We start from the raw sequence: 17,941 nt of genomic DNA on the forward strand, positions 1-17,941 counted from the left end.
CAGGCGTGCGTGTGTGTGCACATGTTCCACACTGCTATATGGCCATCGTGCCGCATTTCTTGAGCCCCTTGGGGCTAACATCTTAGAGAGAGAGAGAGAGAGAGAGAGAGAGACTGATTGAGTGACATAAAAGGAGGCTTTAAAAGAAGGTACTGCAATAGAAAGGGCTAATGAAGGAATGGGGCAGATAGAGTATTCTATGAGAGAATGACTGACATTTAAGGAGGAAGATTCAGGAAGATGCCCTGTATACACACATATAAATGAACTCAACAGACATCATTAAGTATAAATATGAACACAATAACATTAATAATGTAAAGACAAGAAAAAAATGCTCTTATTTGCTGATACAAATAAATTATCCAAGTATATCAGAAGACAGCAAAGAGCTGGAAGATGTACTGTGGAAGGAACGATGCCAAAGGTATAAATGGGAAGGACAGAAGATATCATTTTTCTTTTTAAAAAAAGCTGGACTCAACAAACAGAGACGAGAGGCAGCAAACAGCGTCAGTGATAAAATGACTGAAAAAGAACATCGAAACAATAAACAGCAAGAGCTGTTCTGTTAGTGTTACACAACACTACTACACACTACGCTCTTAGATTTGGGGAATGATAATGGTTTAGTTTAAAACAAAATAACAGCTAGGGATGTCCAGATCCAATCATGTGATCAGAATTCAGGCCTGATTATGTGGTTTCAGACTCGATTGTGTAGGGGTATGATTGTTCTTTTGGTGTGAGAGGTCCTGGGTTCAAGATTCGGATGAACTGTTTCCTTGGCAAAATTTTCCAGTTTGGGATGGATGAAGCATTTATAGCCTGTGGCAATGCGGTTCGGGCATTTTGAAGTATTGTGGCCGTGGGAATGGGTAGTTGGTGCGGCGGCACGTGCACTCCTCTCGGGACACACACAACGCAAGCAGTAATAGGTTTGAAGAGGAGAGAAAAAAATGCCCAGTGACGGCGCAGGACATCACAGCCAAGATAGCACACCTAGTAGCAACTTTTGGAAATGAAGGCATCAAATGTGCATGACGGTTATGTTTTTATATGGCTTAAATCAGTCAGGTGACGGTTTAAAATTCCACCACCCCTCGTTGTTTTCTTGGTGAGGACTACTTCTGCTTGTGTTGTTATTTTAGTGCTCAAATGAAGCCATACTGAAGGTATATATATTCTAACAGCGGGTGAAGTCAAAAGATTAATTAGTATCATGCTCTCATTTTCTTTTTTTTTCCATTCTTACTTCATCATCCATAAATATTCCAGGGACAAAAAATGTTTTTATCCTATTATTTGTGCTCTTTCACCTCTACACTGACTATTTTATTAACAAAGTGAATTAAATTCAACCGTGTTACTGATTAAGCCACCGGCTAACACTTAACAAGAAAGCAACAGAGCAGCAGGGATGGGTGTTACAGCAGAAATGAGTTTAAATAATAGAGGATCCAGTTATATAAAGACTAGGTTTATACTCAAAGGGTGAGGAAATAGAAGGAATTAAATATTATTTTGAAAATGTCACTAATGTTATGAATGGTATTTTTTTACATTGCAGTAGTTGGTTTAATGAAATTCTGTGCTTACATGGCAGGATTGCCAGCTGCAGCTGCAGGAGGGAGCTGTGGTATGAAGTCACTGTCCTCTGACACACAAATGTGCAGATAAGGCTAAACAATTAATGAGAGACATGCTGTTTTGGCTTAAAGAAGAGGATATAACTTTGCCCACATCAAAGGGAAAGTTACAAACTAGTGGGAGGTGTGAAAGAGGTAATGGAGAGAAAAGGAGAGATGAATGAAAGATGAGCCATGAAACATGGAGAGGAGGTTAATGGAGAATGCTGAAGTTCAAGGTGGTTTGAGAATAAAAACTGTTTTATCGCAGAGGAGGGAAATTGGAACAAATCAAAATCTTTTAGTAATCTTTAAAGCTTGCAGAGGAAAAAAAAAATATGGACCTTTGAGATGCTTCATAGCTGGATAAAATGAGACAGAAAGGCCAGACAAAGGCGATTATTCTCCCTCTCACTGCTCTGATGACTGACCAGATGTTACAGATGTGTTTGCTGCTGCAACCATTCTTCAAATTAGGCTCATCATCAGCAATTCTGATGCAATCTACAATGTTCTACGGCAAAATAAATCCTCTGTGGTATATGCTGCTAGAGGCTGACAACACATTTGGATGCGACATTTGTGGAACAATCTGTGTTGCATAAAATAAACTAACTGATTATCATCCACAGACAACACAAGGCTGGTGGAAGCCACTGGGTACAACAACAGTGATGTGTTTATTTTTTTATCACTTGCTGTGGGACAGCAGAAAAACACTTTCAATGTTATTTCATGCCCAAAGTGTGACAGGCATGATTAACCTGGTCCATTTTACACAGTAACGTCAAAACACACAATATAGCTGAAAGGTCAGAGTAATGAGGACGTTTTATGTGTGGGTGAGGTGTCTGCTCAAACCTCTGCTGCACTTATGCATTTATTCAATTGTTCTTTTTGATGTAGTCAAAAAGACATCTACCAGTCTCACACTATAAGATCCAAACAGTGTTTCTACAAGTGCCCAAATTAAATGAACCTGTAGAAATCTGATTAGTATTCATTACTCCGAACTGCTCCAGCCCATCAGCCATCAGCCACATCAGAAAGTGCTCTTTGTTTTGACAAGCATCACAATCAATAAACAATAAATGATTCTGTTTTACATCAACCCTGCTCCAACAGACACACAAATATTTTCCAGGCCAAGTTGCCTGCTATTCAGCCAGCTTTGGTTATGGATAGAGAAAGAGAAAGGGGTGCAACAATGAGGTGCTAACTTCTCTTTTACTTAAAATTAACATTATCTTATGCACCAGACACCACAATAGTTTTATCAGAGCTCCTCCTCAGTTTGTCTAACCTTTTTATTTCATTGCAATTTCTACCTGACTGATAGCTTAGGGGGTTAAGAAGTGTTGTTGACTTTCTGCTGATGGGACCCAAATTTTGTTACTGCGCTGGATTTGTGTGTGAAGCTTAAAAGTCTGCTAATGGTTATGTGTAACAAACCATCTGGAAGTCAGGTTAGCTGTGATTGTATAGAGATTATTTTACATGCTACATGAACCCAGATCTTTAAAAAATCTCCTCATCTGCAAACTTTCTGTATGACCACTCAAACAATATTCATACAGAAATGTTTGATCTACACAATGATCACCAACGATCACCAACACAATCCCACTGTCTGTTACACACAACTCAAAACACCCTCACAGGGTAGTCTACTACAGACAACTCCCAAACATCTGCATTACACATGTCTGCTACAGACAGCGTTATCAAGCATCGACTTTCCACACAGGCTTTATTTTCTAGTACCATGGCCCAAAGACACAACCTGAGATGCAGACATCTCAAATTCTGGAAAACCCCCATCCATGTTGTCCTCAGTGAAGGCTTTGTCTGGGAATATGTAGCATACGATAAAAGATAAAAAAACTTAAAAAAAAAAATACCCTCTGCATTTAAGCCATATATGAGATTAATTTTCCCAAAGGGAATATGATGGTCATAAGATTAATTTTCCCTTTGGGATAAGGACAAAAGGTCACATATCTTAATATCTTAATGAATCTGTTGTATGGATGTAGTGGAGTTGCTCTGTATGCTGCAACCAACCTGCATTTCCACTTGTCTACTAGGTTGTTGGTGTAGACAGACGTCCCCGCTGGGCTCAGTGGAAGCGATGCCCTCAGGTATCACCTGGTCTAGCAGCCATTTATTAGTGTCCACATCAACAAATTAGCCCTACCAGGTCAGCTGGTGCAGTGAAGGCAAGAGCTTCTCCTGCAGAGAGCAACAAAAAGAGAACGTGACAAAGAGTTCAATTCAATTTTAATTTTTCTTCTTTTACAGTAAAAACTCTCTCCAGGTGCTTCGTAAAATTTTTGAACCTGACCCTCAAGAGCGGGCCCGCAGGCAAACAGCGGTGAGGGAGAAAGGGTCTTTGAACTTCACACATTACAGAGCACCAACTGAAAAACTCAGTGTGTTTGTTTATATCACAGCTGACGTGTTGTTAAGTGTAGGCCAGCAGAGGCGATGTGTGCTTCCTGAACCCAAATTACCAAAGGGCTGGGATCATAGGACCAAGCCAGAGGGTGTAGTGTCACAGATGACAGCTGTATGAATGAGAAGGAGTGAGGCTGCTGCAGGAGCCATTGGAGGGAGGCACTCATTAACTGCAGAAAGCAGCAGCTTTCCTCTGTACTCATACTTGACACACGTGTACAGTTAACAAGCATGTTACTCTGAGGCTGACACTCTCTTCATGTGTATGATAGTGGCAATCTCTACTGTATCATATGATTGTTTGACTTACTGTTCCATAGTATTGTATGTATGAATGCTGTGTTCTCATTATTTTACTGGCTGTGTAAAGACAATAAACATGAAACTGTCAGAGCTCTTGATGACACATCAGGTTAACAGAATGACAGGTGTCATCTGCTACATTGCACATGGCTGTTACTTTTGATTATATGGAACATTCAACTTTTAATTAGTCCCTTCTTACCAAGGTGACCGCAGACGTGCCATCAGACTGCAGGGTACATTACTACCCTTTATTGTTTCTTGACCTTGTGAAAAATAATAAATTAATAAATAAATCCTTATTAAAACATACTAACCTAATTATGGAATCACTGTTCTTACACCATTACTTTTGTATTTTCTTAATACTGATGATTTGATTTAATTTTTAATCAGATGAATACTTATGCCAGATTTTCTAATCATGCCAATACTGACTATAGAGCAGAGCTTTTTCAAGAAGAGGCCCAGCCCTTCTCTAGGAGGCATGTTACAGAGCCCACACTGTTGGTCAAGATGAGCCCGACTATATCAAGCCATATTTATATTCATGAAGGAGATAACTTTGTGTTGGGTATTTTTTATATTATTTTATTATGTGATTATTGTGATTTTAATATTCTGACTCTGATTCTGGGCTAATTCTGCTCAGACATTTCCGAGTAAAGCTGACTGTTTGCATGTTGGAGGAGCTTTACCTGAAGGTCTTGGAGGAGTAATTGCTCATATAACCTGCACAGGATTACTAGAGTTCAATACTCTACTCCGCCAGAGGGTGGCGCATGCACCCCTGGGGATTTTCTAGCATGCACTCACTTCACTCACTTTCTTCCGGTGAAGCATCAAAGACTGGTATGGAAACATCCTCTGAGGGATAGAAGTTCCTGAAACCACATACCATACAGTGAAATATTGTCTGTCCATTAGGCTGAAAGCTGTGAGGGACAGAGTCGAGACGCACGAATCTGTGCGCTCATAGCTCCGGTAAGGATACTAGTATAAACACAGGTGTCACGCTAACTGCTAGCTTCATTACAACATGACATACGTGTTCTTTTAAACCCCATCGGAGTTGATACTCCAATACTTAGTGTTTATTGTCGCACAGACACTGATTTAGATTATTTTATATTGTTGGAAACGTTTAGAAAAGAACGCTAATTGCGCTAGCCGCGTTAGCCGTTTGTTAACCATTAGCATTTCAATTTGGTTGATTTTCTGCTGCTAGCTCAGATAAGCTAGCCACCTCTGCAGCATGGTTGATTAAAATAGGATGTTCAAAATGTTACTCAGACACACATAAATCCGGTTTCAGACCTCTCATGATTTTATTTTTGTACCGTGAGAGAGAAGTTTGTTATTGATCGACTGATAGTTCATAGGAACTGACCTGTCTTATGTGGTGTGATGTGTACATATCTATTTACATAATGATTAGAGTATTTATATCCAGTACAACTGGTTATTATTAGATTTGACACTTGAGTGATGGATTCTGTACTGTATTATGCATAGATTGGTTTTTTGGAAAGAGAGAAGACCTCTGAACCTGACCCTGGTGATCAGTGGCGAGCCAACCTCAGATGACGACAGTGAAATAACCAAGAGCCTGGTGTGGCCAGCCGTGGCATCTATGGAACCATCATAGTCTCATTTCTTCATTCCAAATACAGATAAGATCACACGTAAACTTTATTTACCTTGTTTTGGGCACTTTTATCACGCGTCTGTGCACTTAGGAAGCCAGTTTAGAGTAGATTAGATTAGGCAGGGAGTGTACACTGGTTACAATCACTTCTCAGCCGGTCTTCCAGGCTTTTTCCAGTAGAGCCTGGTGGCCTTCCATTAATTCCTCCTTCTTGTACAGTTCAGTTACCAGCTCTTTTTATACTTGACAAAGTACTGACTCTAACTCAAAGTACAGGCGCTCTCTCTGTGATCACTTGTTGGGTTCTTCCATGGTCTTTCTGTGTGCATCCCTCTCAGTGGTGGCTTGGATGTCCTTTGTCTGAGGCTGGTTCCTGATCTTTTCATTCTCTCTAATCTGCATGTTCAGAGATTGTTGCAGGCAGATGATCTCATTGTTCTGCTCTGCAGGTTTTCTCTGAAGCTCAGCTGTTGTTGATTCTCTTTGGTTTTTAGTCAGCCACCTTCTCTCCTTCCTGGCCATCTCGTCTTTCAGAGCAGCCAGTTCAGCTTGCAGCTGGATATTTTCAGTTTGACTTTTAGCCTTTGGCCTAAGAAGATCTTATGTATCTCCTTGTGGCTGAATAAAGGTTTTATGGTGGTAAAGGAATTATTGAATTTATGTATTGTTGTGCAGGGCTATTGGCTGTTGTAGTATTGTGAATGCTGAGTGTGTGAAGTTATATCATAAGCTAAATGTTTTAGCTAAATGTTCAGACCAAGGTCCTGTGTATAGACTGCTTTGGACATATCATGTCATCAGTGTCTATGAGTTTCTTAAGTCTTTGTTCTCACGTCACCATGATGACAAGAATGGACGTCCTCACAAGTCTGTGTGTGGGTGTGTGGTGTGTTTCAGGCTGCTTTGAAAAATGACATCTGCACCCTAGGCTGTGTGTTATGTACAGTGAATAGCTCTTAAAGCTCAGTGACATTTCTGGCATGATAACAGCTATATAGATGTGTATATATAGATGCTGGATGCCCTGTAGTAACAAATTTCCCACCTCCAGCCAGAAATGTCAGGAATGGTATCCACACTTTTGAAAACCCACAGAATGATGTGAAAGAAAGTGCGTATGTATGAACACACCTATACAAGTTACACAAAAACAAACACAAAAAACAAAACAAAACAAAAAAACAGAAACCAAACAGATGGTCAGGACATACAAACAGGCTTAGGCACTCTACTGCCGTCTCTTTCATGAGCTGCTCCTTCCCCAGAATGCAGCATAATAAAGTCCTCCTCTTTTCAGTGTGTGCACCCTGCATTTCACACACCAAATAGTTCTGCAGTCTCTTTGAAGTCCTAGCTGAAGTCAGCTTAACAATTTTCTTCCTTCTATCTTTGTCTCCATCTAAGGCAGCAGTCACCCTGACAAGCTGCACTGGGGGTACGTAGTACTTCCACAGCACATTTCCACACTGTTTTCAGTAGAGAATGTAGCTCCCCTCGTACGAGGGGAGCTACATTCTCTAATCCAGCTGTTAAGGTCTATATTCAGTTTTGTCTCCAATCCACAAATGTAAATGTTTCTTTGTGGTTTCATCTCTAAAATTGAAAAATGTTGTGAAAAAAACATTTCCGATGCTAAAGAGAGACCATTTTGTCTCTGTTCTGATTCCTGACTCCATATTTTCTTCCCTTTCTTCTACCCCGTGTTGCTGGCCTTCTCTTGTGTATTTTGCCTCACTGTTCTACTCCTGCCTCCTTTTTGCCTCCTTTCACTCCCACTCCCACTCCCCCTCCCAATCCCCACCCCTGTGCTGAGAGGTCAAAATTGAATAAGAGTGAATGAGTCAGTGGAAACCCCAGCTGAGAGGCTAAGGTCTTCATTGTTATTAATTAGCTGAGATATTAATATCAGCATAAGCTCTAGGGAGGGAAAATACAGGCAATCCTGCATATAGATAGAAATGTATACAATGAAACATACACATACTGCACAGTATTCTGTAAACATGTACAGAAATCCTCTGTGGGGCACATGTCCGTTCTGTAAAGGAGTAATTTACTAAACAACTATTTGTTGAGTTCTGCTCTTCAACACTTGCCCTCATGGTGTCAGTAGTCTGTTCCTATGTGGAAAACACAAGCTGTGTTACTTTGGGGGCATAATGTAGAAAGCCATCTTGAGTGGATAACATTTAATTCATCATTAATTCATCTAAAATCAGCAATTGTTATAAGTGAGCACATCCCCACAGTTGTAGTTGGATATCAGCTTAGCTTATATAGTTATTTTCCTATAGGATAATTCAACAAAGCTTTGAACTGGAGTCAGAGGTAACATCAGGTACACATGAGCAAGAAAAAAAAAACAACAGAGAAGACCATAACTTAAGGAGGAACCAGAGCAGGGACCTGAGTACCAAGTTTAAACCACAGAATGTTTCAGGGAAACAGCACAAATGTCCAGATAATAGACTAAATGAGACAAGTATCAGTTAGCCCATATTTATAAACAGTTTGAAATACTGGCACATGGCAAAGTGTCAATAGTAGCCTAATAATGAGTGCCACTAGTAGCACCACTGACAAACCATAGCAGGGGTGCCCACTACGTTGATCGCGTGCCATTTAAAAAGATTTTTCATAGTCTCATCTATCCTCATGGTGCCTCAAAGATCCTTTATAACACAGCTGTCTCACTCTCTTCTAATCACCCGCATCGTTGCATGTTTTTGTGTGTGTATGTAGTAGCGTGAATGATCGAAGAAGTGAGAGCTCTTACCGTCAGTACAAGACCTTTGGGGCAAGTTTTTGTACGCTGTAGGAACAGCGGTTGAAAATGGATGGATGGATGAAGTAGGAGCACTGTGCTTGCTGTCAGCTATTTTTATCATTTAAAACACAGTAAAAATAGGGATTGTTATTTTTTTATTGCCTTTATTTATTATCCATTTAGCAGCCTCTCTCTTCACTTATTGCCCACAGCCTGCCCCATGACAAACAGACTTGACTGGGTACCTTTATGATATGTTTGTACTGAAAAATGTAATTTAACCACACATTGTTATTTTGAATTTGATAAAGATGTGTAATTTTAAGATTTCTTTGTTGGTTAATTTAACCTGATTATATATACTGTTCATATATCCTAAAATGGAAAACACTTATATACACATGTATGTGGATTAGAGTAGGTAGATCATTTTGACTTCGTCATTGCAAAAAGTAGCTCACAAGCCGAAACAATGTGGGCACCCCTGAACCATAGGATGTGACCAGTCAGAGCAGACTAGGCTTCATGGGAGGGGGTGGCCATCCTAACCCCATGTTTATACATAAAAGCTGCATAAAATGTCTATTCAAATTTGATTTAATCATAGCTCAGAAGTATAATGTTGATGCAAATTGCCGCAATCAAGCATGCAAGGTTTTTAGAGTACCTTAACAGCAGGATAGACTTCAATTACTAACGTCCCGTTGTTTTCAGAACTTCAGTGTGCACCTGTCCCTTTACCTCTTTGCCTCATGTCTCCCATTCCACACCTTCCCTTCAATTCCTCTGTACCCCACTGTGAAGGAATGCCTCCTGCACTGAATGTATGACAACACACATCCTTCATTGTGTGCAGATTTCTTTGATATCCTTGGGTAAACACAATTATTCTTACCAGGTACCGTCATTTGTGACAGAAATTACTGACATGGGAAGAATATGAGATCCGTCAGAAGCCACTTCTGACAGAGAGATGGGTTTGGAGTCGGTGAGAAAGAATTCTTTGTGGTTCTGCAGTTCAGTAATTCATGTCAGCTGTCACAATTTAAATCTAGTAGGGATTCCATTAATCTTTTAGATTCGTTTTTTTTTTCCGTCTTAGTTTTTATCATCACATGGTTTTATGGACCCCTTCATTTCTTATTTAACACTCACTACTCTTTGTTCCGTCTGTCATCTGTAAAACCTAAAATTTGGCATGTATCAGCTGTTTTTTTCTGGTCTTTTCACCTGCTGTCATCTTCAGTTCTCTCTACACTGCTCACCTCTCACCTATTTGATTTTCATCCATCTGTTCTTTCTACAGTTCGTATCACCTGCCTCCCGTTTCTTTAAACCTCGTTTTTCCCAGCACTCTGCCTGCAGACCATCCCCTGTACCAGTTTTTTTTCAATTTTTCAGCTAAATGCCATACAGTGATAATTATCATCATTATCACAGTGTGCCTCATTTGAACCAGGAAGTTACTCAGACTGCAAAATCAATGCTTACAGCACACACTAGGTAGTTGTGTGCTTTCATGCTAGCTGTCTTTCAGAAGCACAGTAATACAAAAGGATTTGTTTACTACCTGTGTGATTAGAGTGGATTCAAACAGCTGTGATAGAAACAGCTGGGCATTTGAATTGATTAAACACAGTATCCATCATGCAAGCTATTGCTTGGAGATGTTTTAATTGTCTTTTTATGAGATAACTCACTAGTTGCTGTGTACCAAATCATTCCACATCACAATTTCATTCATAATTTGGGGATATCAATCTGCATAGCTTATTGGGAACCTCATAGAAGCATCCATTCCAAAGAGCCACATGCTGTAGTCTGACACACACACACAAACACACACACATCAGGCTGGGTCGATTTGCGTTGTGGATGAATAGTCATTGGAGTGAAGCAGCTGTATCGACTGGTGGAACAGACTTTATTGATAAGCCCATAAAAGACATGGCATCTTAGTATTAATAACTCACCACAAAGCTCTCTTCCGTATATAACACAGATATCATTAACTGGGGCATTGCTGTCACACTGGTAATGGCTATAATCAAGCTCCCTGCAGCAGTAAAAAGTTGTGTGTGTGCGAGTATTTGTTTGGTTGCGTTTGTGTGTGTACAGTCCTCTAATGAACAAGTATGAAGCAACCCTTTGAGCTTTGATTTGACAGAGAATGCAGGGCTACATGCATGAAAGGCTTTTTGCCTGATATGAAAGAGGCTGACTTGAGTGTAATTCTATAGTACAGTCAGTGTATAAGGTCTCATTACATTGGTTTCAGCTACAGGGCCAAACAGACAGGGTGTTTGTAGTTGTCTGTATAGCTTTAGGTGCACTTCTGTGAGGATATAGTACATGTGTCTGTTCTCCCTCTAAAAATAAACATTGCACAAATATAATCTTGCATGATCTGTGTAAGAAAGAATACTACTAAAGAGTACTAAAAATGATTGGGAGGGGATGAGATTGAACCATCTTCAAAGCACCCCAGCTCATTCATTGGCTCCCTGATGGACTAACCAGTGAAGCAGGAGGTATCTGCTCAAACCAGTGCACATGCTGCCGTGCTTATTCAGAGCTCTTCAAATGTATTTGCTGAGATTTATGGCAAAACTGCCAGGTACTTGGCTGATGCAGTTTTTAATGCAATAAAAAATGCAACGTCTCCGCAAGGGGGAAAACTACACTACAACTAGGTGCAGTCATGTTGTTTTTCCATCATAATTTTGGCATAAATAGCTACGAAATGTATTTGTATTAATAGTTATTGACCCTCTGGAAGCTATTTTACTTTCAAACATTATCTCACACATAATTTGAATGTGTAATTGTTATAACAGCAGAAGAGTTACCTCTAATTAGCTCAGCAAAACAAAAGTACAGAAGTCCTGCGACTACATATTGACCTATGAACTTGAGTTCACCTGAGTATAGAAAGCCCCTGCTCTTCTCCTATCAGTAACAGGATTTTAATAGCAAATTTGGTCATCCTGTGACACTCACAGCCACTTACCAACATGTGCTCAAGAGCTGAACTGCTTTTATCCGACTGCTATTTTTGGATTAAATATGCAAGAATTACCTCCCAATACAAAGAACATGGTTAGTGCATTAGTGTGAGAGTGTCTGAAACATATGGCATTTACTATGTTTAGCAGCACAGGACAGGTCTATATTTTCAGAGAGGTTCTCAGGACAGACTGCAGTTCAGATGCCCCGCAGCTCTTTTGTGAGGTGTTCAACTCGGAATCCTGTGGACAGTGGGTAAAGTGCAAAACAAGGAACAATAAAGGTTCACTGAAAATATATTAACTGGAGGAATCTAAATGTGGGGAATGAGTTTAATTTATGATCTGTGAGTCACATCAGTGGGATGCTGAACAATAGCTCTTTGTTTAAATAGAACTCTTACAGGCGGACAAAGGCATTATATGCAGTAAATAGAAAAATAGAAATTTAAAGAAATAACAGGCAACAGAAAAGCTCTGCATTAGGTACAATATAAAAGGTAAAGGAGAATGATTGTGTTGCCTGAAGACTAAAAATGGTGAGGAAAGCAGCCCAATTCTGTATGTAAAAGGTCCTCCTCACTTCCACAATGCAGGCTCAGAAAATCTGCAATTTAGGGGCCATTGCTGGTGATTGACCTGTGATATCAGCAACCTGAGAAATAAAAACTTTAGTGGTTAACACTGTAAAATCAAGCCTGTGATAGGATACATGCTGACAATAAAATGCTGTTTATTGTCTTATTTAAATTAAATATCAATACTCGGAATTTTTGTTGTTTACATATATATAAGGACAATTATTTGGTTAAGTAATTTTTTCATTGTGCCACACATTAGAAATGACTCCTGTCTATCACAGTTTTAGCCTGTTTCAGTAAAAGTAAAAAAGACTTTAAAAGTCATAGCAGCACATTACATTTAAACTACTGGTGCATGTGGACAGTTGAGCTAATGTACCAAGTTGATGATGCTGGCAAGAAACTAAATAGCTTAAATATTTAAAACACCTCTCAGTATAATGTAATATATCTGAACAGCATCATAAACTACAGCCTCCACATTGACCATAAAGCTACATTAACACATCAAAAAGTGAACATTACACCCTTCATTAAACTCTGACTTAATGCAGAGATGTTCTATTGGACTGTTTTGAACAGTTTTATCAAGGTGTACTTGATAAATTTTCAGCAAAGCAAATGTATACATTTGTTAGACTCCAGCCACGAAACCTCAGAAACACTGATTATTATTATCGTTTGTCATTAATAAGTGATATATTCCATCTGATTGCCAGTGAGGTAGCACAGCAGATTTATACCTCTGCAGCAGAACCCAAAAACTTTTTAAAAATAAGTTAAATAATACTTCACTGTGCGCTGCAACACATGTGAAAACAGTTGAAAAGTCATCTTTTTGTGTGCTTTGTCCCCTGAATGCTCTTTTAAGTGCAGTTAAGCAGCTGCTGAAAACAAAAACACAATTAAACATAACAAACCCTTCTCACAATGAATAATTAATAAGCCTGTCCCTTACAGCTGTAAACACAGCGTTCTGTAGTTTAGCTGTCATGTAGGTATGGCCTATGTATGCCCATATGTGTGTGTATGTCTGCTTGCTAATGTACATGGGGGCATGAATATGTATTCACAGAAGCCTGTGTGTTGTGGCATTGTTTTTTTCTCCAAACAAATAAAAGGGACATAGAACACAAATCCGAGGGGCACATAGAGAAACAAGGGAAATAACGTGCTTTCATGTGAGATGTAGATTTGTGCAAATTTTAATTGCTTCAACATTAACAACAACTACATATTTTAGCCATAAAGGAGATCCCTGCCAAATGCTTGTTCAAAAAAAGTTTAGAAGTTATACAATTTTTTAGAAATTAGACCTGTTTAAGTCTTTTTTTTTTGTTGCTTTTAATCGTCTCAGTCCTGATTTTGTCCCCAAATAACAGCTAACGGCACAAAGAAAACGGCATTACATTGAGACGGTGTGGCAAAGTTACAGCAATGGGCTGCTGAGTGCAGTTTAGTTTGATAAGGCAGCTACTCCTCACAAAGAAAACAAAAAAAACCAAAACAAAACATGAGGTCAATATTTCAGTCTGGCACAATAATAATAATACATTGTAATATATAATACAATAAGACAAAAATGGCCACTGTGCGACAGGAGTAGTTTTCCTTTAAAAATGTGTTTGTTATGATTTTGTATGTTTTAACATTACCTAACCCTTTACCCTGCTTTCAATGTCTAACCTTAACCAGTAGTTTATGCCAAATGACTGATGATTAGAAATGGAAGTTTACCTCAGGCAAAAACTAAACCTAACAGTGTATGACACTGGTAAAATACTGAAGATGCATTTCTCAGGTTTTAGGGTGACGTCAAATATTTCAGTGCCGGTCTAATATCAGCATTTTCCCTAATTTAGAGCTCCCAGTTGGATTTGGCCTGAGCAGAAGTGATGGTTGTTTTTTTCTGTACCAACAAATCATTTAGTCTTAGTGCAGATTAAATAATATCTAGATGGGAACAGGAACTCTTCCACGGACCACACCATGTAAATTCCCTAAATGTTAGAGGTGAGGAAGAGTTAGGGTATTGCTGTAATCTGTAGTCTGAACACTTCAATAGATACATTCAATGTAAACGTTTCGCCAAAAACATGCACTCTTTGTGTATTGGCCTTTTTATCTGTACCTCCAAATTAGAAAAAATCTCATTTGAGAGGCCTTCTCATTTAGAAAAAAAGGTTATATGATAAGTGATAATTAGATTATCTCTGTGATTTCATCATCATCATCATCAGACTATCCATGTGTCCCTGCTTTTGATGAATTCTGATTTTTCATTCTAAATTAATGACTTCATCAATAAGTCAGGGCAGTGAAGCAGACTTTAAAATGCCACAAAGCGACTACTCAGTCTAGTTGAACTAATTTTTTCATTGGTCTAAAGAGCGGGCTTTGTGGAAGCGGAGGGAAATGAAATATTAGCCCAGTGTAAAAAAAACTCAACATACCATTCTTAATTAGTTTATTCATTTTTACAGACTTCAGGCACTGGTGTGTGTGGTTCACACAGAAAAGAGAAGAGAGAAGAAATACAGAGCATGTGTTATTATGGGTGCAGTTTTCTGCTGAGGAGCAGGGAGAGGGCTTCTTGTTTAGTCAGATATAAGATCAGATAAAGAGAAGATAATTTTTATTAGGCCCGCCATTAGGAAAATCTTGAATAGAGGATCAGAGGACAGAGCTGGTCGTACGTATTGAATTAATTACTCTGAAGTGTAACAGTAAAATTAACCTTCATGCCTAGCGTTTCAATTGATCCTGAGAAGACTGAATGATTGTGAAATAGCTGTTCAGATATAAATAGAGTGGCAGGGGAGAGTAGAGTGGGGAGGTAAAACCTGAGGTCATTTATTATGAATGATGTGACTTGACCACCTACGGTAATGGGAGCCAACAGCACTCATGGGAAGTGGAGGAAAGATGGAGGCTCAATGAGAACAAAGAGGATAGCTGAAAATGAAAATGGTAGTAAGTAGACATTTCCTACTCAGAAGCTAGGTGTGCTGTTGATTCTAGAAAATAATGAGTTAAACCTGCTGTTTACAAGCAGTGTTCTCTTCTCAACACATTTGTTCCACTGAACAACAGAAGGTCTTTTCGCCTCATGAGAGGATGTCTGGAGTTATGTAATACCTTCATTCTCAAAATCTAATCATTTTTCATTCGAGACAAGCCTTTAACAGTTTTGACGGCCAACTACACCGCCGCTTGGTTCGATCTCAAGGACTGCAGCTTGTAAACTCTCACTCCTTGCTTGGCTTCTGGGGAAACAGCACCCCACCCTAGCAACACTACACAAAAACAAAGACTGGGCAACATTTTCAGATGATGCAAAAATAAGATGGTGGCTTTGAAGAAGTCATTTGTAAGATTGTCTTTCTACCATCATTTAGCTATTAGGAGTCACCCTCTTCTTCTTTAAGGTGCTATTTCAAAAGTCAGACTTACCTACTGCAAGGGAGAAACAAGCCAGTCACCCTTTTACCATAAATGCATTCAGTTCTTTGCTCTGTGGAGATATGTGATACGATGTTGATGCATAATGGCATGATTCTGGTCAGTTATCAAAGATATATTGTGCCATTCATCTCCTACTACACTACAGATGTACCTTCTTGTCCTGAAAATGCAATGTTTACTGTCATAATTTAGCTCTGGCATTAAGGGATGCATCAAAATAAACAAGATTCTAGCAATTATAACAAGACTTGTGCTCTATTTATCTGAGTGCTGAGTGCTTTAGTGGTTTGCTGGATGACATAATAAATAATGGCTAGCGTCAGATGGTGATCTGTATCAACTACAGGCCCATATTTTGTGGAAGCAAGCTTGCATCATTTAGCTTGTTTACATACCATAACATGACAACCCATAATTGGATATGTGGATAACGAGCTGACAGATGATAATAGGTGTTTGTTCCAGTAGAAACGTTAAGCTTTCTGACTCGGGCAATTATCTACGCACACTCTGTCACACTACTACGTAACTGTGGCATTCTGATGAATACGTTGACATGTGTACAATAAACTAACAGAGTTTCCCTGTAATCTGGGGAGAGATATGTCTGCATGTGTGTGCTTGTTCACACAGAGGGATTTAAAACATGTGTAACTGGGGAGGTGTGGGATGATGGGAAGTAGCACTAGCTTAATGTTTTTGAGGTCACTGTAATGTTCCCCATGAAGAACACAAGAGGTGTCATTTCAATCGGTGCGGTATCTACTTTGCAGCAGAGAGCAGGCGTCCGCACACATGGGATAATCATTTATTTATAGTGACGACACAGTGAGAGGAAGAGGGAGCATGAGGGCAAGTTCCATTTAAAGGATTATTCCATTTTATTTCTAGGTGTGTCCTCCATAAGCAATTGTTGTTTTATGGGTCATGCTATCTTTACACTTGTCAAAATACCCCCTGTGCTTGTTACCTTTAGTCTGTAAGGAAGTGTGCTTTCTGCTCAGTCATGAACGGGATAGTAAAGTCATGGTAAACAGTGTTTAAGCACAAAGGCTGTAATGATGCTGCCCAGCTTTGAAACAACACTTACGTAAATGCTAAAAATCTTAGCTTGACATTTTTAATTTTTGGTTTTAAATAGTTCTAATAGAAATGTGAAGAAATCACACAGTTTTACAAAACAAAACAAAGTAACATTTACCTTCTCTTTGTAGCTTAAAACTGGCAAACAACAGCATTCATTCAAAATACTCAATGCCATGTATCAAATTCAGTTTAAAGCATTCAGTTTCACCATAAACAAAATTGTACCTTTGCTTTGACTGTAATGCTGTTCACTCAGGTGTCACTTCACTGGCAGTTATCAAAGTTATGGCCTGAGAGGAACAAGGGAGCTATAGATGAAATTAAAACTCACTCTGTTTTCTTTGATTTGGATTAAAAATTTAAATAGAGTCAGAGGAATTAAATATTTGATAGAGTTTCAATGCAGAAAGGTCCTGGCAGCTATGACTATGAAGTGGTTGTCAAACGCACGTAAGCCTACACTATGTCGTATGAAATCAAATAAGTAATATAACGCAATTAACTTATTTATGTGTTTATATTTACACATGCTCAGAACTGCCACAGATGTGTTGCTCCTCCTAGTCCATCTGCAGTCTGTGTTTCATCTATGCTCTGTGGATAGGCATCTGTGCAGCTGTGACGCTGAAGTCGTAGTTTAGTTACACTATGTTTGTTTGTCTTTATGTCTTCACAGTATGTCTTCTTGAAAAAAAATTGAACTTGTATACAAGTAGGATTATAACAATATAATTCAGGTGACTGAATGTACACAAATATGGCTGTGGGCTGTTGTTTTTGATGGAGCTTGCACTGTATTGGAGTGTGAAGAATGTACCTTTCCTGGGCAGCATTATCCTGATTTGTTCCATCACGTGTGTGAGGCTTTGTTAAGTATTTTGTTGGTATTAGATTAACCTTTATTCCTCTGTGTTTATTTGTTTGTCGTAGAAATTTTGTGTAAATTAATTTTCTAAATGATTTTCATCTTTAGCACACATTACCCCCCCCCCCCCCCCCCC

Source organism: Parambassis ranga, chromosome 13 (genome assembly GCF_900634625.1).
Source record: "Parambassis ranga chromosome 13, fParRan2.1, whole genome shotgun sequence".
Taxonomy (NCBI): domain Eukaryota; kingdom Metazoa; phylum Chordata; class Actinopteri; family Ambassidae; genus Parambassis; species Parambassis ranga.